This window comes from Anabrus simplex, chromosome 1, assembly GCF_040414725.1.
Source record: "Anabrus simplex isolate iqAnaSimp1 chromosome 1, ASM4041472v1, whole genome shotgun sequence".
Taxonomy (NCBI): domain Eukaryota; kingdom Metazoa; phylum Arthropoda; class Insecta; order Orthoptera; family Tettigoniidae; genus Anabrus; species Anabrus simplex.
Window position 1 is genome coordinate 129,588,545 of NC_090265.1, and position 26,873 is coordinate 129,615,417.

At 40.5% G+C, this 26,873-nt stretch overlaps 1 protein-coding gene across 2 annotated transcripts in view; it reads left to right on the top strand.

Annotated features, from left to right (window-relative positions):
* Window positions 1-26,873, top strand: part of RhoBTB (Rho-related BTB domain containing) — a 591,168-nt gene that overhangs the window by 122,420 nt on the left and 441,875 nt on the right. The gene's annotated exons all lie outside the window — the stretch shown is intronic.

Here is a 26,873-nt window from a genome sequence, read left to right on the forward strand (position 1 = left end):
TTTAATTCGCTTGAACTCTCTAACGTAAAAAAACACAAGACGCAACATACGGAATTGATTGTTACATAGAAAAAAAATATTTTTGCGACAAGACACGCGCATTAAAAGTAACTTAGATATAGCAAACACGCACAAGTTTAATTCTCTGCAAACTTCATTCACATGCGGGCTGTAAAAACGTAGATATTGCAAAACACACGAGATTAATTCTACATTCGCATTTTTTAGTATTTAACTTTGTTTACCTGAGATACTTACATGTGAAAAGGGGAGGGTGAGGATTATTAAATCATATATTAAGATTTTTGTATGTAGATGTGTGCTCTGCGTGAAGCCATAGAATGAAATGAACGAGACAGTGTCTGCCAGCACGTCGCTAGTAGCTAGACAGGATGTTTGACACAGCAACACGTATGCAAGTACAGCACACTTTGACTTACTTACAGTACTAGGTTGTCTTACATGTGTTATTACTAATGAAAGTATATTAACTAATCCCCCCCTCCCCCGCCTGTTATTGGAGAAATATATTTCTGTTGGTGGAATGAAATAAATAAAATACTAGTATTATAGTATAATAATTACAACGCATTTGCATAGAAATTCACAGATAACTTAAATATTTCCAATCCCTTAACATTACGATTTGGTGTAGAATGAGAATGTACACAAAACATCTTATATTGCATTTCAGTGATCAGTTCTCCTATTTTCAAACGGATATTTATCATAGTTTGTTTTCTGAGGCATACTTTTTACTTTACGCGGATGTTCGATGTGACTTATGTAGCACATAACCGCGTTCTTTCTCTTCTAGCCTCCAGCGTCTCCCACTCTTATCACACTGTTGTACATATCTGTCTTCCACACGAGGCGATTGAAAGGGGTACCAGGAGCTCTCAAATTGGGAGCGTGGGTTGTTGACCACGGCTCCCTTAGCAAAGTTTCTCATTGCTTTTATTTACTTGTGACAGGCTCCTCGCTTTGACTTTTCATTCCCGACCTTCCTTGGTCAACTCTTGTTCTTTTCCGACCCGGAGGGTATTAGATTTACGAGGCCTAGGGAGTCTTTCATTTTCACGCCCTCCACGGCCCTTCCCTTTATTTTGTCGATAACTTCATTCTTCGAAGTGTCGGACCTACACCATTTTCCTTGTGATTAGCATTGATAGACTGTGGCTGCCTAGTGTACTTCTTTTTATGCCTGGTTTCTTCAACTCTATGTTAAATTATACTTAACAAATGTTAATTAACAATTGCTATTAATTTACCACTTCGGTAAAACGTACACTGTTACATACATTTCCAACACATGTTACGAAAAGAACTTTTAGAGACAAATTAACACGTTTCCGTGACATTTCTGAACATGTTTGACAGTGAGCACCTTTTGTTTCTTTACATGGAGTGTTCGGAACGGTTTTTTTTAAATTGTATTTTGTCACACTTGGTTGAGGATATTATAGATTATGTTTAGCGGAAATCGAGAAGACGGAGACATGAACAGTAAGAGGCAACAAAAGCGTTGTTATGATGAAAAAAGATAGTCGGTTCGAATCCCATGAGGAGAGTTTTTCGTGGTTTCCCACTTTCACATCGGGAAAATGCTGGGGCCGTACTTTAATTAAGGTGGTGCCGCTACCTTCCCAGTCCTAGCCCTATCTTGCCCTTCCATCGCTGAAAACCTTCGATATGTTGGTGTGACGTTAAACCAGTAGGAAAAATGAAAGTATGAGATTGTGCTTGGATAATAAAGGAACGGACAGGTATATCACAATATTCAATATATTATACGAGTGCAATCTAGGGCTCCTGTAACGCTGGAAAAATAAGTTAATTGATCGCAAAGTTATTGACAAATAATTTTAATATTGCATGGATAATTAATGCTCCTTATGGCACAGTTTCCATGTTTTGGGGCTACAATTTGGCAGGCTTGTCAAAAATAATCCTATATCTAAAAACAACTCCGGATTTTACAGTCAGGTATTAAACTGTTGGATGTATATTTTTTCATTATTCATTCAATAAGCAAAAATGTAGTTTCGTGCTCTTTCAGGAGTAAAAATGTGAGGTAATATTCGTCTGATTATAACATGCAGAATTACTTTTAATTTCTGGACATATTCAGGTGAATCCGATTAGAACTCTGTCGCAAGGAGCATTTTATGCATTGCAAAGAGCTGAAAAGATTTTAAGGTAGAAGCAATTGAAAGTTTTAAGAAACATACGTGCTTTAAAACTGCATTTGCCGTGCGGTTAGGAGCGCGCAGCTGTGAGCTCGCATCCTGGAGATAGTGGGTTCGAACCCCACTGTCGGCAGCCCTGAAAGTGGTTTTACGTGGTTTCCCATTTTCACACCAGGCAAATGCTGGGGCTGTACCTTAATTAAGGCCACGGCCGATTCTTTCCCATTCCTAGGCCTTTTTGTCCCATCGACGCCATAAGACCTATCTGTGTCGGTGCGACGTAAAGCAACCAGCAAAAAAAAAAAAAAAAAAAAAAATCTGTCCTGGACAGTAAATTACTCCCTCAGATGTTATTCCTTTTACGCACAGCTTAGGCCTATTACAAGGTGAATGAGCGGTATTATTGAAATGGTAGTGTAATTTAGGCTGACAGCGTGGAAGAAAGGGACGTGGGCTTGCTCTACAGTATATACTGTACGCTGACCGCTAAATCCGGAATTTAGAGCTTTAAACATAGCGTTAGCGGAAACCTGATAACGATATTTGAAAGAGGAAGAATTACAAATCGAAAGTCAATTCAATTTTTTGGTAAAAAATTCGCAACATGTTAGTGAAGACTCCCCTTAATTATTGTTGTGTTGGAGGTGGTTGTCAGCGCAGTTCTGTTGTTGCTGTTATGTGACCGCTGTTTTTAAGTGCCAGTGTTGAATAGTTCACTGTTTCGAGCGGCCACGTGAATCTTGTTGACTGTATGTGTGTGTGTCCAATAACGGACCAACAATATTGGTATTATAAATTTACTCATTCAGGTTCCCTATGGGAATCTACATCTGTATCAAACTCTAACCTATTTTCAATTTCTTCTAGTACCTTGTTCATTATAGCTTTGCAAAATCGGTATCTTTATGGAAAAGCTCTTCTGAAAACTCTAAAATGTCGTATTTTCTTAGTACGGGTCGTCCTTTGTATTCCTCAGTTTATAGACAGTCTTCATACAGCAATAAAACTTCAAACATACGTCTTCTACATGTTGTCATTTTAAAGTTGTAATTGTTGAGATTAACCAAAGAGTTGGTGCCATGTTAAACACAAGTATTAATAATTTGTTAGTGTTAACCATTCTTGATGAGACGATCATTTTGTTAAATTGTGCGTGTCAACTTATCAGCAGTGTTAACAGTGAATATTCGTTGAAAAAATCAGGTATTAAAACAATAATCACCGCCACTTGTACTTCTACGATCAAAGTCATTTAGCACGAACTTTGCAGCCTTTCGTTGTACCTACTCTATTTTATTGATTATACCTATTTGGTACGTTTCCCGTATGGTTGCTTCATATTCCAGGATTGGCCCCACGAGCGATAGACAGCCCAACGCCTTCGCCTGGGAACTGCTGCATCTTCATCACGAAATGCAAGGACTTGTACGCTTTAAAAATATTTACACTTCCCACGTAAGTGTTCCTTTCAGGTCTTTCTTTTTGTGTTCTCGTAGTTATTTACACGAGTCACTCTCCACAAGAGCATCCGATTCAAGACAGTATTGAAAGCCTTTGTTTTTTTCTCTCTATTCTGATGTATGTTGGGTATTTAGTCGGAAGGCTGGTTTGATCCTCAACAGCTCCGCCATCAGCTGTCATAGATGCCCTAGGTGTCACTGGAGAGGCATACTAGGGAAGTGAGGAGTGAGGTAGTTATATTCTTATGAGACTGACGTTGAGGAGTTGAGTCACTCATGTCCAGCTGCTTTGTAATGAGCGTCGTGTCTCTGCTGCAACGTGGGAGAATTCGACGGAGGATCGGAAAGGAACAGAACGAATACTGTTGTGACTGTACGACCAGTGGACGAGGCCCAGTAGCCGTATTGACGGACAGTGTACGACCTACAAATTGTGAGACTGGGTAGGGTGCTGGCTGTGAAGTGTGTGTATTAGTGTGTAGTGAATAAGATTTTTTTTTTTTTTTTTTGCTATTTGCTTTGCGTCGCACTGACACAGATATGTCTTATGGCGACGATGGGATGGGAAAGGCCTAGGAATGGGAAGGAAGCGGCCGTGGCCTTAATTAAGGTACAGTCCCAGCATTTGTCTGGTGTGAAAATGGGAAACCACGGAAAACCATCTTCAGGGCTGCCGACAGTGGGGTTTGAACCCACTATCTCACGATTACTGAATACTGGCCGCACTTAAGCGACTGCAGCTATCGAGCTCGGTATAAGAATTAAGAGCTAATAAATATTAGTCATAGAACTTAAACGCTACCAGTTGTGTTTTCGTTACAGTATCCTTCGTTCCACTTCCCGCCGCAATTCAGACTGAACTAGAAAAAAGGGGATTTAGGTTGAAACCTTACCTCATTCCCTTCTGTAGTTACTTTTGTTCCATTTTCCCCGACATAGAGATCTATAAAAACGTCATGAGCGTGGGCTTCCTGTTCTGTATTCGGCCTTCTGTTATCATTATCAACTATAGGTGTTGTATTTCTTCCTGGATTCCTATATTGTTTCGGATACAACTCTGATTTTAATCTTATCGGTGCTTTAAGTTTTATATCTGTTCTGCTGAGAATAATTCATTTTAAGAGTTTTCGGTGGTATTCTGAACTGATGATACGGTAATTTTTCAATCTGCTCATCTCCTGTTCTGTTAAGTGTAGTAAGAAACAAACTTCGTAAAATCTTACGGCAAGTCTCTTTTCTCATTTAGTGTGGTTATTGCTGTTTTGTAGTTCCATTCCTATATAGGGTTAATGAAATACACAGGCCATTTATATTGGACATGCCTATCTTATCAGCAGTAAGTATAATTTTAAGTGTTTATGTCAGTTGTTTGCAACCGGATTTCGTTCCTTTCTTTGCGAGTTATCGGCCTCATACTATTTAAGCCATTTTAATTGGTACCGATTAAGTTCGCATTTATTGGAATTTGATAACACTTAATTGTTCATAGGTACTGGAAATAAGTTCGTTTGGTTCTTAGTACTCGATTTTTACATTTTACAATTTGAGTATACCTATTCGTACTTTAGCACTATGCGGAAAACATTGGTCATTGAATACGTCAGTGGAAACTAGATGACGCAGAAAAACTGAGAATAATAACTCGGTTCGTAATAATAATAATAATAATAATAATAATAATAATAATAATAATTCTCAGAAAAATCCTAGGACCAAAGTTCGAAAATGGAATTTGGTTGAAAAAGAAACCACATGACATTTTTCAATTTACAGAAAAATCACAGATACCATCAGAAAGAGACGACTGAAATTCTACGGACACCTACACAGAATGGATAACAACAGGCTGACAAAGAAAATTCTAAATCTAGCTCTAACCCTGAAAATCCGCAACAATTGGTTAGCAGAAATTCATGAAGATCTACAAGAAATGGGTATTGAGGACAAAACCATTCAAGATAGAATGAAATTTAGAAGCTTAGTAAACAAACATAAATTTGTAGAGAAACCAACAAGAAAAATACAGGCTGGACAGAAACACGCAGAAAGGAACACGGTGAAAAAAATGAAGAGATATTGGGAAGAAAAGAAGAAGAAACATTGTGCAAAATAAGTTTAAACGCGCTCCAGTTGGGCACAACGAATCAAAAAAATAATAATACCGAGGACTTTCACTATCTGTAATCTCGGCATTAAGGGCGATAGAGAGGTTAGCTCTATGACTGGTCGCCTTTGCCTCCAGGAATTCAATTAGGCCTAATACTATTTTTTTGTAGGCTGAGTGAACCACAGGGCTGTGTGGAAATTTTGCAGTTTTTTCGACTTCTTGACGGAGAATCGAACTCACGCCTCTCGTGAGTTTTTGTTTATATTATTATTATTAACTGAGTTATTGTTATCAGCATGTCTTTACCTTCTCGGCCAGGCAGACAAGTAATAAATTATTATTATATTGTTTAAGTGTTGGATGGAGTAGTTACGCAGAAATGAAAAGATTAACACAGGATAGGATGACATGTCCAGTGGATTGGTAAATTTTGTCAAACTGGACACAAAGAGCGAGCACCATTATCTGCTCTCATTTCACAGTAACTGGTTTCTCGACTGCTCATGTCTACTTAATAGGCTACTCTGTCGTCCGTAGTTCACAAAAAACTCTTAAATGTAAAGAAATAAAAATTAATTAATTCACCAATTCATTGAGGTGGAAGGGAGAACTTGCTGTCAAGTATCCCATTAGATGAGATGTCTTAGGGGCAATGGAAGATAACTGTGTCTATTGTACTTATTTACAGTATTGACAACGTATAACTGCATTTTTTCCAGTGACATTATAGAAATTCATTGCCCCAGGGAGAAAGTTCCTGTTTCTAACGCACATTCTGATACTCAAAGTGAAAGGAAAACTTGTGTTACTAGGTAGGATATTATGGATTTATGTCGTGTGTCGAACTGTCGAGTTCTTGGAAAAAATGTATTATTACGTCGAAATGCACCTATGTAGAACAGAAAAGCATTACGAACCTTGGGAACAAATATTGTATTCCTGTACACGGTCAAGAGGTTAATAGCTGGTTGATGCTGTGTTTTTTCATTTGCCTACATTTACGCTTTTATTTTTATTTTTAGAAATAGCTGTAAATATTCTGTGAGCTACCATGGTGTATCGGCTGTCGAATTACTCAGTGTTTATGTTTTGAATTATATTTAATTATTTATGCTATAGTTGTTGAGCTGGGTTGAGTCGCTCAGATTATGTCCACGTTAGCGGGTTAAATCCCGGCTCATTCCTGTGGTATCTGAAGCTTATCAAATATGCCAGCCTCGTGTCGGTATGTTTACAGCGCGCAAAATAACTCCTGCGGGCTATAAGTCATTGCTAACATGAAAACAACGATCTCAAGAAAAGTCCTGAAGAACAGATGACCTAGAAGTTACACCCTTCGAAACAACAATCATCATAATAAAAAATAATGTACAATTGGATCAGAAGATTCCAAGTGGTGAAAATTATGGGATCTGAAAACGACCGTTAGCATCATTATCACATAGAACACCGTGCAGATTGATTCTGCATGGGCAACCGATCGCCATTGAATCGACAAACAGGGTGCGTAATAAGAAAGCAGCGTTCAGGCAGTATAGGTACTGTAGACTATGGAAAGCCATTACACCTACAAGACCGTTAAAATGAAAGCGAGAAGACTGTTGTCGAGGCCCACTACCAGCATGTACCAGGCGGCTCGCGAACGCCGTACTTTCTATTTACAAGTGTCCCGCATGCATTAGTGATGTATGGGATGCCTAGCCACTTTTCTCGAAGGGGCGCTACAACGTGCTCTATTTCGGATGTTGTGAAACAAATCGCAGTCATTTTACTGCACACGTTCCATGACAGGGTGCATTTGTAAATCCGCTGAAGATGCAGAAAAGAAAAATTTAATAACGTATAACGTACATACACTTGGAGACATTCCACTCTATAAAAGAGTTGTTTGTATGAAACACAAACTAATATTAAAACATTGAGCTCTTTAGGCTTTTTCGATGGTGAAATTACCAGCGTCCCCCCCCCCGCCCCAGTGTATCAGTGGGCTCATCAGTTGGATTGCTACAACTTTTCAAGACGTTGGAGGCTAGTGCGCCGTTGAGACACCACTGCAAGCCTCTTATGAAGTATTGTAGTGAAGGTGCACTAGGGGAAGCATGCGCCTCCACTTGTATAAATGCCTGCCTTTGGCCTTATATCAAAAATAATATTGTCCGGTGAAATACCTGTATAGAAAACAGACGTCTGTTTGGAAATTCCTATGCATACAGTCTGTAAGTTTCGGCTGCCCTCCGACCAGATTCTCTGCAGATTAAAATGATATCTGTGTATTCGTCGTTCCTGAACGCACTAACCATTGCCGATATGCAGGCAGCGAATGTAGTGCTGCTGTACCATACACCAGCCTAGTATTACGCGGTCGAAAACGTGGCTTACTAATGCAAGGCGTTGCATTAGATGGGTAGCACTGAGAAACATGCTGCGAGCGACCAACCGGTCGTTGTCTCTTTATATTTTGACGTAACCTGCCTGCTGGTAGTAGTGCCCCCGGGAAAATCAGTTAGTAGACATCCCATTCACCATTTCTGCATGCGGGGCATTTTAAAGTAGAAAGTACGGCGCTCGCGAGCCGCCTGGTCAGTTGGAAACAAAACAAGGCGAAAATATAATTTACGATTGGCACGTGCACGCTCAAAAGCGGTCAAGATATCAAACACTGTGTGCGTGAAAGATAAGGATGGTTGGCGATTGTTTGACGGGTAACGGTTGCAAAAACATTGCAATTACCAAACGAATGGTGTACGAGCTGTAGCATAACAACATTACTATATGGATGAGAAACCTGGGCACTTTACCGTCATGATATAAAGAAACAGGAACGCTTCCACCAGCAGAAATTTAGATCCATCATGAAAGTCAAATGGGATGGCTGCATAAGCAATGTGGCAATTCTTGACAAGGCGCATGTGAACAGCATAGTAGCCTTCGTCATCACTCATCGGTTTAGATGAGTTGGTCACATCCAGCGTATGAATAATAGCAAACTGCCTAAACAACTTCTCTACGGTGAAATTGGTCATGGCAAAAGGCCTCAAGGTGCTCCTTTGAAACGTTGTGAGATTGGTCATGGCAAAAGGCCTCTAGGTGCTCCTTTGAAACGTTTTAGATGTGACCTGTGTGGCCGCATGTTTCATGATCAGTCATCGGTGACATCTCCACAGAACCAACAGTAAAAAGAATTGCAGAAGAAAGACATATTCTCGGAAACGAGTAGAGGCCGATCACGGCAATGGGATGTGTAACATTGAGCTTTTACATCCATCAACCGCACATGGGCAGTCAATTGCTGGACCAGTCCAGGACATAACCACCGAAGTAGTAAATAATGCAGTCGTAAGCATGAATAACAAGAAGGCATTAGGTCCTGATGGCATTCAAATGGGTATACGAAAAATCAAGGAACTTCTTGACAAACTGACAGATTCCCTTAACATTATAATACATTCTAGCTGTGTATATAATGACTAGGGAGCCAGCATCACAATTTTGATCTTAAAGAACAAAAGGCAATCAGCAAACTGTGCTAATATTACAAATAAATTCATTTCTTTTCCCAAATCATAAAGATCTTCGAATGAACCTTACCATCGTTTACGTAACATCGACAATTCGTTAATAGATTCGAAACAACGGACGCCAGTTTTCAGTTCGACAACTGATCTAGAAACACCGGTAGAAAAAAAACCCATTTCACATGGCGTTCCTTGATTTGTAGGAAGGCTTCAATCATATGTCACGTAATCTGAGCTGGCATGCTTTGCGAGATCCCGCAACATCCTCTATTTCATCTTACAGAAAGAGTGTACTCTGTGGGATCTAACTGAACTTGACCATGTTTGTAGCAGTGCTATCCTGTGACTGATTGATCTGGCTGAAAACAACGAGAGGATGCGTGAATGTCATCTTCACTTGTAGGGACATATGATGAGAGAAACACTGGTCATTGTCATAAAAATTTCATTTCTCCTACACGTAGATGATCGAAGACCACGAGACAAATGATCAAGCAAAATTACGTTTATTCATCCAAACAACGGACACCGTGACCATTGGATTAATGCTCGAAATAATAATAATAATAATAATAATAATAATAATAATAATAATAATAATAATAATAATAATAATAAGGCGTAGGTGACGTGGTGCACCCATCGCCCAGTGGAAAATAATTACAATTAGCCACCCGAGTACCGTGGGAAAACCGAAGCGTGGGGTTTGGAGGAAATGCCATCCGTAGCCGAACATCAGGCACTCTCCAGGGCTTACAACCTTGCCAGGAACTTGGTCGATGTGAAACACCAACTACCCCTAACGACAAGTTTTCAGCTGTAAAGCATGAATGAAAATTCAGCAGGAACTAGTACCCCTGGTGGTAACCAGTCCACCGTCGTCTTGAGCGACGCATGCGGGCCTTCGGATTCTGGGGAGCCTGCACCGACATGAATGAAGGTATCGAAGAATCCTAGAAACAAGATCAGCCACAAACACTGAAACTTCTTTGCAACCTTCAGTGCCAACTCCCTCTTGAAGGTTGGTTAACTCAACTCACGGACATCGTCTCTCATCGTGAAATCCTAAATCGCGGCAGAAACAAGGTTTACTGGCGAACATGTTTTGCATCACAAGGTTATAGAATCTTCAATGGGAACACTGGAAAACGTGTGATGAAAACTGTTCCACACCTCCGCACAGGATTTACAAAGGGCACTAGGAAAGTTTTACAATACGCGAAAACGGTTGGCTGGACACCCCTGTTATAATGAGGGGTGAAAACCGGTCTAGAAGACAGCAAGGCGCGACCTTTACACCAGTTTTTACCAAGCAGTGGGATTGAAAGCAATTTAAGATATCAGTGTTGTCTAAAGGTTAATATTGCGCAATTATCCGCTACAATTTTGCTCGTGGATTAACTGTTGACCAGTGCCTGTAGGAAATAACTCATGTGCTGAGAAACACTGTCCATATCGGACAACAATTTTTCGCTTGTACAAAGAGTTCCAGAGGGGAAATTCTGGGGTTGAAGACGATCCTCGTTCTGGGCGACCGTCTGAATCAGTGACTGAGGAAAACATTGAAGCTGTGAGGAAAATGTTGCAGCAAGAGATGCGGTTGACATATCGGCAGGTAGAAGAGACCCTCCACATCTCTGCACCAGCTATTTATTCAGTTCTGCACGACCATCTCCATGTTAGAAAGGTTTGTTCCCTTTGGGTGCCCCATTCACTTTCAGAGGAACAAAGAGCACATCGAGTGAAATGGTGCCGAGAAATGCTAAAACAGTTTGAAAATGGGACTTCACGTAACGTCAAAGCATCGTTACAGGTGACGAAACTTGGCTTAATTATTACGATGTCCCAACAAAATCCCAGAACAAGGTGTGGCTGTTTGAAGATGGGGGCACTCCTGTGACTGCGAAAGTCAAGGTCAGTGAAGAAAAGGATGATTGCAGTATTCTTCACTAAACGGGGCATCCTGACTCGGGTTGTGATAAAAACACAAAGGACAGTTACTGCGAAGTGGTACAGTGAGACTTGTCTGCCTCAGGTCATCCAGGCTCTCAAGCAGCTCCATCCAAGGTCACGGCTCAACACTTGGCTCTTGCATCACGACAATGCTCCAGCACATCGTGCTAATGTAACAATGGATTTTCTTGCCAGATCAGGGTTTACTGTGCTTGATTACCCTCCATACAGTCCTGATCTTGCCCCATGTGTCTTCGCACTCTGCGCAGAAGTGAAGATGAAGCTGAAAGGGCGGCGTTATACATCCGACGAGGAGCTTCTGGCAGCATGGGATCAAAAGTGTGAAAATGTAACCGAAGAAAAGTGGCAGAGTTGGTTCAGTGACTGGTTTCGACGTATGGGGAAGTGTATTCAGTATGGTGGAAATTATTTTGAAAAAGTCTAATTCGTTCCAAAACTTTCCTAGTGCCCTTTGTATTGTCAGCAAGAAGATTTTAGACTCTGTCACCGACTTCAACTTTCCAAACATCCGCGTCTCGATGCTTAGCTTTCGTAGCTCGAACAAAGTCTACACGCTTGTGAATCAATCAGGCAAACAAGAATGAACCTGATGGAACAGATACATTTTGGGAGGAGCTGGAAGATGTCATGTCGAAAAGTTTTGATAAACACGCGATCATTTTGCTTGGAGACTTCAGTGTTTAAATTGGCAAAGAAAGGAAATTCCAAAACATCGTTGGAAACGACTCAGCCCACCGACGAACCAATCGGAATGGAGAAAGACTTATAGAACTCTGTCAAACATTCAATTTTATTTTAAAATCGACAGCCTTTAAATATCTGCCAAGGAAGCAAAACATATGGACATCCCCAAATCTTAACCTGGGTATCAAATTGATCATGCCGCCATTGCACGAAAAGGAACAAAAGAGATTCAAAATGTTAAAGTACTGAGAAGCGCTAACCTTGACTCAGACCTTTCTCTCTCCAAGATCAAAATCAAGCTTCTTCCAAGAAATATCAGGAGAGTCCGGACAAAGAAAACCAGAAAAGTAGAAAACCAACAGAAAAACAGAAAAACGCCATTGTTAAAACGGCCGAGGAGACAGTCTTGCTTACGAAACCAAAGAAGCACCTGTGGTGAACTCACGAATGTGTTGAAGCTGATGAAGCAATAACACAAAGACAACTCGCCTGGCAAAGATCGAACTCTCGGAAAAATCAAGGTATGTATGAGGATTTCCTGGCGTGGAGGAAATATGCAGCAATGGTCATCCGTCGGGTAAAGCGACCATTTGAAAAAAAAAAAACTGACACAGATCGAACAGGATTTCAATAAGTACAACACCAGGGGTTTCTGTAGAACGTTCAAACGCAACCTCACTAAATACACTCCTTCATGTCTACATTTCAGAGACTACAAAGGTAAACTTCCCTGCAACGACAAGGACAACTGTCAAATCTTGGAAAAATATTTTGAATCTCAACTGTGAAGAACCAGAATCACAATTCGCCTTTGAAGAAACCACGCGTCCCAATGCAGACTCTTCTCCACCCCCAAAAGGGGAAATCAGGCAGATCATCAAATTATTAAAGAACAACTAAGCACCTGGCGAAGATGCGATAATTTCTAAACTCTGGAAATCCACACGTGACAAGGTGATATGCAAACTTACAGAGATTATTCATGAGATCTGGGATAGAGAGAAAATTCCAAGTGATCGGACAGCAGCCCTGATTAATCCCCTTCATAAGAACTCACAAGAACGGCGACAAAGCAGGTGTAAACAACTACCGTGGCATCTCCTTCCTTTCGACCACGTCCGAAATTCTCTCGAAAGCCCTTCAGACCCGGGCAGTAGAGCAACTCGATTAACGATTGGCCGAATATCAAGGGGGGTTTAGGAAAATACGAACATGTACAGAACAGATCATGAATCTTGTCTGTTCTTTCCGATATGATTCTCAGAAATAAGACGTTTGTGGTTACCTTCGTCGACTTCAAAAAGCCTACGATTCTATAGATCGACATACGCTCCTCCAAATTCTAAATAATTAACAATAAAAAATTGTACCGGAGGTACACCTTCTCCGTGCATTTGAACTGAGCGCCTTTTGGAAGGCCATTTATGTTATCAATCTGAAACTGTGTATTGGAAGAATTGTGGACCTTTAATCTTCAGATGTCTCTGCTATCGAACTGTGTGCCCCCTCTGGTGGGAGGACAGACAATTCATTTTTCGAAGGGAAATTGCTAGTGCTTAAGTTGGTAAACCTTATGTGTTTGTAAATAGTTTTCTTATGTGCTGAAGTCGTCAGCAATTCTATGTACTTCCTTATTCCGTAAGTTATTAGCCAGTTCAGGAATTTTTGTAACTATTTTTGTAGCCATTTAGAATTGGGGTGTGTACAGGCATTCTGCCTAGAGAGTTCTGGAACTGCCCCTCTGCTATAAAAGCTGGGAGCTTGGGCCATGTTGTCTTCTTCATCGCTGCAGTCTAGAATGCCTGCGGTTAATGGAGGCAGGGAAAGCCTTGCCCGTCGTCGGTAGGCCCACCAGTTCAAGGTAATGGCAGACATCTTTTAAATATGTGATAACTCCAGATAGCTGACTTGAGGGGAAGGTTTCGAACTTAATTCCTAATGTAAATTCCCAAAGTTTAACATCATCTTTTAAATGTAAATTTTCAAGCAAGTCTAAGGACTCTATTAAAATCCCCGTTGGGAAAGATGTCACTTAGGGAATAAAGAGCGTTCACCCTCTTTTAATACCCATTCAACTTGGTATGGGGGTTGACTATGATTTTATAAAACTCTAAATTTCTTCAAAACCTTTTGGAACTTAACTTTGTTGCCATCTAGTCACCCTCTGTAGTACAGGATTAGCCTCTGTAACTTCGGGCCATAAGGCCATGTAGGATTGTAAGTGTTTTTGAAGGTGTATTTCAAAAGAAGCTCAAGTGTTTCGACTTCTAGAGCATTTTGTTTATGGCCGATTCCTTAAACCTTTTCTTATGGCCCCTAAGAGCATTTTGCATGGGCACTTATTGCCTCTGTTTAAAGTGTCATTGCTTATGGATGAGTGTGTAACAGGCTGTCGAGCTGAAATGACAGTGAATATTGTTGTCAAGGTTTTTTCTAGTGTAAATTTCGGAGAAGAAACTTGTACCTTTGAGAGGCCGGGCTGTAGTAAATTTTGGAGCTCAGTCTCCTAGAGTGTAAATTGAGTGGATCAAAAGTGCTCTTTGAAGTAGTGTAACTTTGGAGCTACAAGCTTAATTTTGTAAATTATTGTGCACTTGTAGTTTCCTGTTATCAGAACTCATGAACTCATTGTAATTCTATTTAACTGTTATTTGTTGTCGTTCATCAAGTTTTAAAGTCAGAGACAAAGTAAAGAAGAAAATTTCAAATTGTAATGTTTTAAATATGTTCTCATCTTTTCTCGGTCCACCCATTCACGCCCGCACCTTCTTACACCTCTGACAACCACCAAAACACGGCAATAATAATAATAATAATAATAATAATAATAATAATAATAATAATAATAATAATAATAATAATAATAATAATAATAATAATAATAATAATAATAACATACCTGCCAACTTTTCCGATTTAGGCGGGTGACTCCCGATTTTCGACAGTTCTTCCCGCCTCCATTATTCTATTATTTCTCCCGATTTTAGCTTATTTTTTGGTGAACTTCAAACATTTGTTTTCAAATCCCGCCATTTCAGCTTTTTTACGCCAGTGGCCGAAAGTCCTTCGCTCATTGGCCGCTTTCAAACGAAATATCGACGTTTATTAATGCGAGAAATGTGCACGATGTTTATTGAAACATCGCGACAAGTGTATCGATTGTCAGTCTCTCGTTCTCGCGTGCTATGTTCGTGCAAATACAGTATAGAAACAATACGCGACACTCAGCGAGATATCGATGGACAGCTATTAATGCTCTCTCTAGCGGATTGACCTGAAAACTACTGATTCTGTCATAAGAGCACGTGTATTTGTGTGTGAAGTTTTTGGTGTTATTTATGCGTTTTCAGTGAGTTGACATAATTAAATAGTAGCGTGTGTCATTCCTTGATATCTCCTCAGAACATGAGGGGAAAGGTATATGCTGTGTTTGGCTGCAATAACTATGAAGTAGAGAAGAATGCACGGTCTTTCTTCCGTTTCCCTCGTGACAAGTAAATGTAAGTAATATTGTGTTTGCATATATATTCTTCTAGTGACAATGATATTTTTATAGTACTTCATAATCTTCTGACCTGCTCGACCCATATTTTAACTGGCTTAAAATATAATAAGCATATTTTATTGTATAGTGCAGCAGTTGACCTTCAATACCGATGTGTTGTTGTAGGTGTGATCTGTGGGTTTGATTTAATTCAGGAAAGTACATATGCGTATGAGTGTGGCTGGTTGTGTTCCAAGTTACCCAATTTGGAATGCCGTAATGCGTTGTCAAGCACTGAAGAAAATATGGGTGATTTAAGGAATGTACATATTTTGTTGAAACAATATGATGATGCAAATTTGCTTTACGCTAATGTAATGGCATTATGGCAAGTATTGCTTATAGGGAAGGTTTGAATGTTTTTGAGGCTAAATTTATGTATTTTCTTTCTGTTAGTAGGCTTCAAGTTAAAAGGAAAATTGACCAGCTCTTAAATGTAAATTCATTGAATCATGTGTGTAAGGAATGTGACGATATTTTTGTTGACAATTGTTGTAATATGATGATACAGTGCTTTTAAATGAGAAAAAAAGACAAATCTAGCCGTGAACGTTCAGGCAGGAATTCTAAAGCTAAAAAAAAGTAATGCATAAATGAAAGTCAAGCCCTTTCACAGCAGTCCATTTCACATCTTGATTATATGTCTAATTTCAGTCTTTGAATAATAACCTGTTAAATAATTCTTCATTCATTTATCCAGAATTGCTTTAGCAACTTTGAAGTTAATATCTTTGTAACACTTTCTTTCTGGACGTAATTTATTTATCCATTTCCGTATATACATTTCCACTGATATTTGAATTTAGCGCGAATGTTCAGGTCAAGCGACAAGGAGCGCCACTTGCGACTTGTCTCCCATTTTAACAAGGCTAAATCCGGAAGTGTCGCGTATTGTCTCTACTGTATTTGGTTCGTGTTCGTTCACATCAGTCTAGTCGATTCCATTCTCTCTGGTTTATTCTGGAGACTAGTCGCTAGATATTGAGTCTTTCTTAGTAATTTAGTGATAGAATTTCAATGATAACGACTAGTGACTTTTCTAGAGATTTTAGGAGCCATTTGGAGACAATTCTAAGTAATTGTTATTTATCTCAATATAAATAAGAGTTTTGTCTGTGCATTGCTCAGAATTTAAAAAGAATGATATTTCCGTACCGGTCGTGACCATAGTAACAAGGGGAAATGCACGTTTTAATTTTCCGTAATTTATGTCTGTCTGTCTGTGTGTCCGTATGTATGTATGTATGTATGTATGTATGTATGTATGTACGTACGCACGCACGCACGCTCATCATGAGAAAAGGGCTGGAGAGAATTTAATTAAAATCGGTATATAACGTCGGGGAATAAGTCGCTACAATCTAGGCCATGAATAATTTTATTCGCGCTGAGAGAAGTGGTAGTTTAGGGGAAGGCCTAAAATTTAATTCTCAAATATTTATGTTATTGGCCCTAGCGATAAATACTACATAACTAAAGTTATGTATTGTTAAATTTCCTGCCATTTATGTCTTATACATTTTTAACCGTAGCAGCTATGATAGAGATAGAATTAGGATTTTTTTTTTTTTTTTTTTTTGCTAAGTTCATATCAGCGCCGGGGTACGAGAAAATGGGTGAACAGAATTTTATGTAAAGTCGGGGAATAAAGAAGTACAGTCTACGCTATATATAATTTTATTCGCTCTGTTCGAAATAGTGGTTTAGGGGAAGGTGCCAAAAATTTAATTTTTAATTACCTATCCTACTGGTCATATTGAAAAGTACTACATAACAAAAGTTATAGAGAATACAATTTCCGATTATTTATGTCTTATTCAGTTGTGGAAGAGACAATTCTGATTATTGATCCGCATTAAAACTGACTTTAACAAATTATCACAAAAATAATTTATTCTGTTATCACCACCTATTCAATACAAGCCACGCGCTGCATGGATGAAATCTACATAATACTATATACACTTCTCAGGGACATGTTTCGCCCCTTGTTAAGGGCATCATCGGTCTGTAGGCAACCTTATGTTCAAATGTATGAAACATTATCTATTCATACATGGATTAATGTGTAACATATTTTTATGTTCGGCTCGCCAGTTCTGTTGCTGCTTTTCCCGGTACACCCCATGGAAGTGAGATACTTGTACTACTGTATGGGGGTGTTGTCTGTGGGTGTAGGTGTAAATGTACGGGCTAGGAATGGGAAGGAAGTGGTCATGGCCACGGCGTTGCCATTTTGACCCTGCGATACGAATTCCTGGTGGATAATGCCATTGCTGTCGAAAAAAAGGCGATCAACAGTGTCTTGATCCTGAACTTTCGGAGGTGATCTTTTTAGGACGTTGAGAACCCGGTAAACATCGTGCCATTGATTGATTGAGACCAGATGACATTATTATTATTATTATTATTATTATTATTATTATTATTAGAAAAGGTGGATCTCGATTACACGTGCCAATAAAATCTCCAGCAATTTCCATCCGTATTGTCTTTTGTTCATCAGCCAGTGTGCGCGGCGTAAATGCTTACCCAAACTGTTGTGAATGATGGTGTTCACACGCTGTTCTTGCTAATCCCTAATTCCTCAGAGACAGTCGCTGATTTTGTGCCAGCATCTGTTACAGTTGGTCGATGTTTTCTGCACTTCTGCTTCTTGACGGTCGACCCGGACGTGGTGTATCATCAAGAGTTGAACCAGTTGTGAACACATTTTCTGTTTACGGCTTCTGTTCCGTACACTTGCATCAACATCGCATCCGTCTCCGTCGCTGTTTTTCCAAATCTTTAGCAAATCATGTTTTTGCGTTGCTCCATTGCACTGTGAGGACACGAGCCTTCACACGCACTACGTTCGACTGGCCGCAGCAGATTAACCTGCTTCAGCTCCGCGTGTTCAACGCTACGTGACGCTTCTCAAGATATCTCTCTATTCACCACACGCTGTTATTGCGATATTGTTCCATTCGCCGTGATTTCTAGACACATCTTGTAATAATACTAATACTACTAATTAACCGACTGCGTCGAGATTCGTCTCGCAACTTTGACCACACGTGGTGAGTGTCTAACGAAGAAAGATGTGCCTGGACTTGGAATGTAGCAGCCATGACCTTATTCGAAAAACCATGTTCAGGGTTGCCGACGCTGGGAATCGAACCCACTATTTCTCGGATGAAAGCTTATGGTAACCCGACTCGTACCGAATGACCAGCTTGCTCGGTTCACCATTTTTGAGACGTGATTGGTGAGTATGGGTTCATAGTTCGGTTTGTGGTTGCCTTCATTTTTTTTTCAACTTTATTCTCCCGTGTCCTATGAATTTCTGTTCCGGTGCAAATTTTGTAAGCCACAGAATGTTCTTCATTTTCTAGCCTTCATGATTCTTCAATGTCTAACGTTTCAAAATGGCGGCTATAAATATTTTGCTTTACGTCGCAACAACACAGATAGATCTTACGGCGACGATGGGCTGGGAAAGGGCTAGCTAGGAGTGGGAAAGAAGCGACCGTCGCCTTGATTAAGGCACACACCCAGCATTTTGCGGATATAAAAATGGGAAACCACGGAAAACCATCTTCAGGGCTTCCGACAATGGAGTTCGAACCCACTATCTCTCGAATGCCAGCTGACATTTACGTAAACTTAACCGTGCAGCCACTCGCTCGGAAAAAATAAATAAATAATTAAATAAATAAATACCAAAGTAATGGACAAATGGCCAGTTCTATCACAAAAAGAAACCAGCGTGCCTACTTAAAATTAAGAGTGTTTTACGAAAGATCATGCGCGTTTTCTCTGTAACTCTTAATGGCTCTCCAGGAAATTAAGCTTTTACGTGTTAAATAACATTTTTCAGGGCACTGGTAATTGGACTACACCGAATAAATATTGAAGTGTGCTCTGTGTTTTGTACTGCCACTCATATTCTTTGGATAGCATTACTGCTACAAATGTACAAGATCGGGGTAATTAGTCGCAAGTCGAGCTGTGATAAGGCTGCAGGTGGGTTCGACAAACCGGCCACGTATGCGTGCTGCACTGTGAACACGGCTGTTGTCATTTTGGAAAATGGGAGTGTCCACAACATACTCATCTTGAAGATGTTCAATGAAGGGCAACACTTGGTCACCGAGAATGTTGAAATAAACATACTGGTTCATGTTCACGGTAACCTGAATGAATGCGCCCAAATCATAGTACGAAGAATATCCCTAAAACATAACAGAACCACCTCTGGCCTGAACTACAACCTCCACAAACTGCGGGTTAAACGCCTCATCGGGCCGTTCGTGAATTCGACACATCGCTTCATTTGGTTACAGGCAGAATTGTAACTCGTCGGACCACACTACACGCCTCCTGTCAGTTACTGTTCACGTTCGGTGTTGTTTCGTCCATCGAAGACGTTCAGCTTTATGTGCGGCTGCAAACAATGGTCTCCTACGAGGTAACGGCCTCCAAAATGTTCATTGCGTACGGTCAGTTCCCTTCGCATGTTCACTCGGAAACTGGTTGGGATGAATCTTCTTTCACTAACAGCAGCAATTCCATCAGGTTTCAAACCGATTTTCATTGATAAAACGTGACACTCGTCTCCGATCCATGTCGGCTAGGATGCTTATTTACGACCACAGGTCTCACGGCTGGCGTGTGGTACATCATTCACAGTAGACAGTCTAGACACGTTGGGCAGTCCGCGTTGATACACCAACAAACCGGGTAAAAAATTAGTCACCTCCTGTGAAGTGCAGAGAGAGAGAGAGAGAGAGAGAGGGAGAGAGTCAGAATGTCGTATGGTCCAAACACGGTAGCTCCCTTTTGCCAGCCTGTCACGTCTTTGCTTCGATCCATTGATGCACTGTTTCCATACGACCTTCTGACTCTCTCTCTCTCTCTCTCTCTGTCTGTCTCTCTGCACTTCACAGGGGGTGACTAATTTTTTGTCTGGTTTGCTTATTATATGTGTTATTTTACAACATTTTGATAGTAGATGACAATGTAAAGTTTAATAGCCTTACGTTGGGAAGATTGGAAATGAGTTCTTCTTAAGGTCCGCATGTTCTCCTTATTTCAGTGGGTTGTTTTACCTTGATTACTTTCGAGTTATGATTTACAAAGTAGAGCATAGTATTACTTCATCGTATGAATACGGATTTTAAAGTTAATTTATTGTGCTGAAAGTAGGTACCTAATTAATTTAATGTTGTTGAGTAAAATTAATACTTGTATGAAGACTACAGGAAAGTAACTAAAATGTTGATATATCTTGTAATTCTGGAAATAGTTGGTTCGAACCCCACTGTCGGCAGCCCTGAAGGTGGTTTTCCGTGGTTTCCCCTATTTACACCAGACAAATGTTGGGGCTGTGCCTTAATTAAGGCCACGGCCGGTTCCTTCCCACTCCTAGCCATTTCCTCTCCCATCGTCGCCGTAAGACCTATCTGTGTCGGTGCGACGTAAAGCAAATTGTAAAAAATAAAAATGTAATTCATAACTAAGTGTGACCTTTAATAGTTTGTAGCTGTAATTATAATATTACAACATCAAATTAATTCATTAATTAACTTGTTTTAATATTACCACGTTGAAAATATGTTTTAAGGACGGATGTCCCGTTTTGGACTTTCAGAAGTTTGGTTACTCCGGCTGCGCTACAAGGCATTTATACCTCACACGACAGAGTGATGCTGTCTGTCACCTTCAATCCGTTCCGATCATTACGCTGTATAAATATCTCTTCAGGAGTGGTTACACGTCTTAACGACCTGAATGGTTTTCCTTTCTATTCTGATTTAGATGGAGTGGATATATGTGATCAGTGCAGTGGGTCATTCTGCATTCGCCACTCATGGTGCAATTTAAAATCTGATTTGATCATTTTGTGAACTCTTATAATAACCGTTTTGTGGAATGCAACTTTTATCTTTTAGAGATCAGCTTCTTATTCAAAGTGGAATACTTATCGCACCACCCAAAAGTAAACTTTCCATAGTTCTCCTGTGGGTAAAGTTTTCCTGTAGCAGCTGATATTGCGCGTACTGTGTAGACGTTGTATGACGTTTTCAGCGATATCAACAACATTGTGCTTTCCCGAGTTCGAAGTAAGGTGGGTTCTGCGTTACGGCTCTGAAGAAACTTTCATCGTATGCGATTCCTCTTCAGAAACGTATTTGATATTGTAATTCCATCGATTGAGACTGTGTATAATTTTTCCAGAGTATTAATGAGTACACCTGTCAAATCGACTGTGTATACAGCATGTTAAAGGAAAAAATGTAAATATTTATGAACATCGTAGCATGGACTATATCAAGTTCAAAAGGTCATATTAACATGTGTCCAATTTGCAGTGTGTGTGGAATTACAAATTTTTCGCTCAAGAATATACAAAAATATTGAGGGCACACAAAAATTTTACTGACACATTTATTAATACAAAAATGTTAATGTGCAACAGTTCAACACAAATGACGTATTGATGCAAAAGCCTGACATAATGTGCAAGAGTTCAACACAAAGGACTTTTCGCTGCATTTATTATTGCATAAACCTACGTCCACACACATTGCAAATTGAGCATATGACCTCTTTTTCTTGAAATAACCCATATTACTACCTCTTGACTTATCTACTATTCTTCTTGAAATACCCTGTGTAACGTCCTCTCTAATTTCAAAATACTGGCGATAGTTAATAGAGCCATATGATATAGAAATAGCATGGGTTTATCTGAATACAAAAATCTTAAAACCTTAGACAGAGTCAAAGCCAGATATATTAAAAGAACTCTCTGTATTTCAAAGTTTGTCCCAACCAGCCGGCAGAAACTACATCTTTATGGAAGGAGAATTTGCTTTATATCGTGCCGATAGACATAGGTATTATGGCGACGATGGGATAGGAAAGGGCTAGGAGCGGGAAGGAAGCGGCCATCGCCTTACTTAAAGTACAGCTGTAGGATTTGCCTTGTGTGAAAATGGAAAACCACGGAATACCATCTTCAGGGCTGCCGATATTGGGATTCGACCCCAATATCTTCCGAATACAAGCTGACAGCTACGTGCCCCAAACCACGCGGCCACTCGCTCGGTAAAACTGCATCTTTCATAGAGGAAATAATAATAATAATAATCGTATGGCCTCAGCTACCGTGTGCAAGCATTTGCATTTGAGCCGTCTGTCGGCTTGGTCGTCAATTTCGACGTTCCGTTTTTCTCTAGGCCTACTAGATGGCAGAGTAAACCGAACCTCTCTTGGGCGTCTATGACTGAGTTTTAATGAATCCTCTCGGATGAACACGAAATGTGTCACCAGAGATATTTTATATGCCAACATCGTACGACATGGAGTGTTGAATGGACTTTTTCCACCCTTCAAACATTCGACTAGCTCTGCCGGGTCTGAACCCACTATCTTGGGAGCCGGAGGCCGACACTTTACCACTGACCTGCAGAGGGAGCTATAGAGGACCTGATGACCGCTTACAAGTTGATGCCTACCCTAGCCAGTAAACAGAAGAATGATTACAGAAAACAGCAGAAATAGGTTCAGAGTTTTTCCGCTTCCCAGCCGTGATCAACGAGGAATGGAAAACAGCCAACTGCGAGCTGAGACATCTATACACGCGAGGAGCAAGACATGGTTTTCACTATTGCATCTGTGTTAGAGAAGGCTATCATCAAGTGCCCAGTGAATTCATGTGGGAAATCTGCGGACTATGCTGCTCATTATACCACCTGTTCGAGTGGAAAGAACCCTGCCAACCTCCCATTATGCTAAAGACGATAACTGGTATTGACAGCCAAACTTTTTACTGTAATCAATCTATGCGCATTGTGTGTAATAAATCTATTATTATTAGAGTGAATATATCACGCCATTCATTTAATCTCATTAACTCTTCTGATGAGGTCGACGTCAGGAAGGGCATCCGGTCGTAAAAACTCGCCACGAAGATTCATCTCATTTCATAACCGACCCCGTTGTGAAACGGGGCAAGCGTTGGACATACAAATACATTAGAATGAATCTACGATATGTATGTATGTATGTATGTATGTATGTATGTATGTATGTATGTATGTATGTATGTATGTATGTATGTATGTTTTGAGTACTCAAGACCGAAGACTGGTTGGATCCTGAATAACTCTGCCATCAACTGTCACAGAGTGTTTAAGCGTCGCTAAAGAGGCTTACATAGGAAATGAGGACTTAAGCAGTTTCCCCTTGCTTTCCTCGCCGAGCCGGGATTTGCTATTATACAATGAGTGGCCAAAAGTCACGGGAAGGGGTGTCCCGTTAGAAAATGTCCCGTGTATGGCCCCTTAGCGTTTCGGCTATCTGCAGCGTAGCTGAACAGTTTGTCACAGACACCAGTGTCGTGAAGATGACAACACGTCGCGAGTTAACCGACTTTGAACGTGGGATGATCATCGGCGCACGGTGCATGGGTCATAGCATTGCGGAGATTACACGCGAATTCGGGTTTCCGAGGTGAACAGTGTCGAGGGTGGATCTTCAATATCGCAGAGGGATGTTACCACCCGCGTAAACCGCCACAGGGTAAGACCACAGGTGTTTAACGAACGGACATCAGGTCGTCTCTGCAGAACCATACTGGACGCTCGACGGGCTACTGTGAAGTAGATCACCGCTCAGTTGAGTATTGGGAGTCCGGAACCTATTTCTACCAGGGATGTAATGAGGTAATTGCACCGCATAGGCTTCATCAGCCGACGACCAACTCGCATCTCTTCGCTGACACCTCGACACAGAGCTCTACGAGCATCGGAAATGGACCATGAAACAGTGGCGGCGTGTGTTGTGGTCCGATGAATCCCGGTTCCAGTTGTATCGAGCTGATGGGCGCGTGAGAGTGTGGCGTATGCCCCATGAAGCTATAGATCCTGCGGGTCAACAAGGTTGTGTCCAGGCGGGAGGTGGCTCCTTGTCGCAATTGTCCGACTGCAGGGATGGTGGCAGGTGCACGTTATGTGGCCATTCTTTCAGACCATCTGCATCCCTTTCTGGTCCTAGAGTACCCTGATGGAGATGCCATGTTTCAAGAGGACAGTGCGCCAAGTCAACGCTCTGTGGTGGCACACAAATGGTTGGAGAGGCATTCCAGTGAAGTTACGACCATGGATTGACCCTCCACATCCGCCGATCTTAATCCAATCAAGCATTATGGATGCTGTCAATGCTGGTGTACGCTTCATGAATCCCGCGCCAACTACACAAGACCAATAGCGGGTAGCAGTCCAAGATGAGTGGGTGCACACTCCTCCAGAACGATTCCAACACCTTGTAGAGTCGATTCCTCGCCGTAGTGCTGCCGTTTTGAAGGCTCGCGGAGGAGCTACTCGTTATTAACATCGCATTCACTGTCTTCCCATGACTTTTGGTCATTTAGTGTATATGTATCTGCCTGCCAAGCCCACTTAAATGCATGTACCAACCGACCCTATGAGCTATAATTTTACACAATTGATAACAGGGACTGGCTGTATACGGAATGGCATAATTAGCATCGCTTATACCTTAGACGCTTCATATTGCCACTGTTAAGGATGACACTTAGACGTATCAATGAAAGTAACATATTTTTTCCAGCTCATACCAGAAGACAAAGTGAACTGTAAATAATTGGTCTCGCCAGCAAAGGCACAATCTGCAATATAAGCTTATGGTATATAATACCCGCATTGCAGTAATATTGCTGTGGCTAGAAAGGTGTTGGCGTCTCTGAACTCTGCAGTGGGGGACATAGTATTCATACAGCCTGATATCGACACGAAATTACTGCTTGTCGTACGTACTCAGCAGTGGCGGTTCAGGCAACAGACACCAAGACCACAAAGTTCATAAAATGATTATCCTATCTGAACAGCTAACTGAAATGTGCAAATCTGGCCCACTACTTCTATAGATATTAACTAAAGGTTTTCTTTACAGTTCGAAATTTGTGGGTTCGTTAGCGTGGCACTTTATTGTTGTGATCAACCTTGGACTTCAGAAACATCTATTCTAACAGTAGGGTATATTACAAATACATGAATCGTACCTGTTGAAATGGCTGTCACATACTGTGTATACGCTCAAAGGATCCATTGAGCATAAGTCCATGTACTTCCTCGTATACTTCGTGTTGACGTTATCAAGGCATCAGAGATCATGGTTCGAATACAATGATGTCGGGCATTTGTACGTGCTTCATTATATTTAAAGGCATCCAAAGAAGTGTGCAAGAGTTTCTGTTGATTTAAAAATCAAGCAAGTTCCACCTTTTTCAATACAAAATACAATGTTGTTGGATGGTTTTTACAACATATATTTTATTACAGAACTGGTTTCGGTGTTCATTTAGACACCATCATCAGGTGCATAGTAACTGAAAAAACTTGGCGATATAAACAATGAACAATAACAACATATTGCTATACTTAACTCCTTAATATCTACATTATGCTAGGTTAAAAACTCTAATTTGTAACAAGAAAAACCTTGTAAGTCAAAAATATAAAATCTCTGAGTGATGGGTTGTCTTCAAATTCCGTAATAGCTATTATTCTATACACTCGTAAATGTCGGGTTCATATACGATCTTAAAATCGAGGAATTAAAGTTGTATACAGTCCTTTAATGTTAAAATGTTCATTTCATATATACGTTGTTAGCCATTTGTTGGATAAAAACTCGTTGTGTACAATAAAATTATTAAACTGCGCCGTCTTCTTAACTTTGTTGGTGTTCAGAAACGTAGTTTTTATGCTGTAAATATAATGGCTGGAACTGTGATTTTGATTTACCCTAAAGTTATTAGGCGGGCATAGCTTCTCAGTTCAATGCAACCCTGTAACGATGAAAGCCCAATGTTAGTATAAAAACAACAAAAATTGATGAAGACCTGATTGAATCAAAATTTTGATGAGGCCGACTCACCTTCTACGGCTGTATATTTCGCGTGACGACTGCAGCACAACGAGTGTCTGCTCGTATCGTGTGCTATGTGATGAAGCGCTACGGAGGGGGAAGTAGGGGCGGCAAGGGGGATGTTTCTAGAACGTTGACGATGTAGGAGAGGGTCCGGGGGGCGTTGTGGACGAAGACCGTAGTACGAAAAACTGTTTCGTAGAATTCGAAAGACGTTCGAATTTTCTGGAATTCTTAGCTTGTTAAGTAATAGAATCAAGCAATCGTATAATACTTTGGGTTCCTCCGAAATTTCATTCAGATTAAGGTTAGCGTTATAATGCTGGTCTGGATGTATTAGACACGCTTCCGTAATGTCAAGCCTCGGTCCCTTAGCTAGTGTTTCCATGATCTCAAGATCTTTATCTATATCTGTCAATTTATGTTTGTACTCATGGATATTCTGGCCTACGGCTGAAAATC